Below are 2,326 nucleotides of genomic sequence, written 5' to 3'. Positions count from 1 at the left end.
GAGACAGATTCACCATGTCACCCTTGGTAGAGTGTCATGGCATCATAGCTCACAGCAACCTCAAACTCTTGGGCTCAAGCAATTCTCTTGCCCCAGCCTCCTGAGTAGCTGGAACTATAGGCGCCCATCACAACACCCAGGTATTTTTTGTTGCAGTTCTTGTTGTTTAGCTGGCCTGGGCCGGGTTCAAACCTACCACCCTCGGGTTCCGTAACCACCATGCTACGGGTGCCAAGCTCCCACCCCCTTTTTTGTTTTCTGAGACACACATCTCACTCTACTGCATTGGCATCAACTTAGCTCACTGCAACCTCAAACTCCTGGGCGCTAGCCATCTTCCTGCCTCAGCCACCAAGTCACTGGGACTTAGCATCCACCACAATGCTTGGCTACTTTTTTAGTAGATGGGGTCTTGGTCTTGCTCTTGTTCAGGCTGGTCTAGAACTTCTGAGCCCACCACAACACCCGGCTAAATACTTTTAGAAGAGACAAGGTCTATCTTTCTCTCTCTCTCTCTCAGGCTGGGCTCAAACTCCTGAGTTCAAGCGACCCTCCTGCCTCAGCCCCCAGAGTTCTAGGATTACACACATGAGCTACCTGCCCAGCCATTGACTATTACAATTTAAAGATAGTTTTTTCCTTTTTAAAATATGCATGTAGGCTTTTGGTACCTTCTGTGTAAAACAACCCCCCCACTAATTTTTACAGACAGAATCTTACACTGTTGCCAGGCTAGAGTGCAACAGCCTCAGCCTAGCTCACAACAACCTCAAATGCGGCTCAAGTGATCCTCCTGCGTCAGCCTCCCAAGTAGCTGGAACTACAGGCACATGCCACAATGCTCAGCTAATACTTATTTACTTATTTATTTTGAGACAGAGTCTCACTTTGTCGCCCTCAGTAGAGTGCCATGGCATCACAGCCACAGCAACCTCAAACTCTTGGGCTCAAGAGATTCTCTTGCCTCACCCTTCCAAATAGGGGGGACTACAGGCACCTGCCACAATGCCCAGCTATTTTTAGAGATGAGGTCTCACTCTGGCTCAGGGTGGTCTTGAACTCATGAGCTCAGGCAATCCGCCCACCTCTGCCCCCCAGAGTGCTAGGAGGATTACAGGCATGAGCCACAGTGCCTAGCCTTATATTTTTCTTTTTCTCTTTTTTTTTGAGACAGAACCTCAAGCTGTCACCCTGGATAGAGTGCTGTGGTGTCACAGATCACAGCAACTTCAAAGTTTTGGGCTTAAGCAATTCTCTTGCTTCAGACTCCTACAAAGCTGGGACTATAGGCAAACCGCCACAGTACTGGCGATTTTTTGTTGCACTTGTCATTGTTGTTTATCTGACCCAGGCCAGACTCAAAACTGCCAGCCTTGGTGTATGTGGCTGGTGCCGTACCACTGTGCTATGGACACCCAGCCTAATTTTTCTATTTTTAGTAGAAACAAAGTTCTCTCATGAGCCACTATGCCTGGCCAAAAAAAAAAAACCATTACTCAACTTAAAATGTGAAGGAGAAAAGGGAGGCATTCTATCAAAACAAATGCTGGAAAATTTATGAAGTTGTAAACTGCATAGATTTGATGTGCCTTCAAGGTCAAATGATTGTGGCTATCAGGAGCTAAATGAATGCACATGTTACAGGGTTAGTCTGGGAAACAGTGGCTCAAATCTGAGCCTAAAAAGCAATTTATCAACTAGAAAGTAAAGAGAACTATTATTTGAAGAATTAACTACTCCCAAAATAGACCAAAGCTTCTTCAACAAACACATTGCAAGCAAAAATGAGGTGGAGAAGAACTAACAGAGTAAGAAACAAGAAAACATACCAATCAATCGCATCAAGTAAACCTTACTGGGGCCCTGACACAACTCCGGACAATGAAAGAGGAGTCATTACTACAGATCTTACAGACAGTAAGATGAAAAGAAGTGTATTATAAAAAATGGTATGCTAACAAATTCAACAACCTAAATCAGGGGTCCTCAAACTTTTTAAACAGGGGGCCAGTTCACTGTCCCTCAGACCGTTGGAGGGCTGGACTGCGGGCCCCGGGAGGAGTTGACTACTAAGCAGGACAGGCAGCAGCGGCAAAAACACCTGGCAGGGCTCAGCGCCTATGGCTCAAGTGGCTAAGGCACCAGCCACATACACCTAAAGTGGTGGGTTCAAATCCAGCCCTGGCCCGCCAAACAACAATGATGGCTACAACCAAAAAAAACAGCCAGGTGTTGTGGCGGGCGCCTGTGGTCCCAGCTACTTGGGAGGTGGAGGCAGGAGACTTGCTTGAGCCCAGGAGTTGGAGGTTGCTGTGAGCTGTGATGC

At 46.9% G+C, this 2,326-nt stretch overlaps 1 protein-coding gene across 2 annotated transcripts in view; it reads right to left on the bottom strand.

The window, feature by feature from the left end:
• Positions 1-2,326, bottom strand: part of DOT1L (DOT1 like histone lysine methyltransferase) — a 93,682-nt gene that overhangs the window by 65,235 nt on the left and 26,121 nt on the right. The gene's annotated exons all lie outside the window — the stretch shown is intronic.

Source organism: Otolemur garnettii, unplaced genomic scaffold, assembly GCF_000181295.1.
Source record: "Otolemur garnettii isolate 467f Iridium unplaced genomic scaffold, OtoGar3 scaffold00029, whole genome shotgun sequence".
Taxonomy (NCBI): Eukaryota; Metazoa; Chordata; class Mammalia; order Primates; family Galagidae; genus Otolemur; species Otolemur garnettii.
The sequence above is the reverse complement of the archived record's forward strand: the minus strand, read 5'-3'. Positions and strand labels throughout refer to the sequence as shown.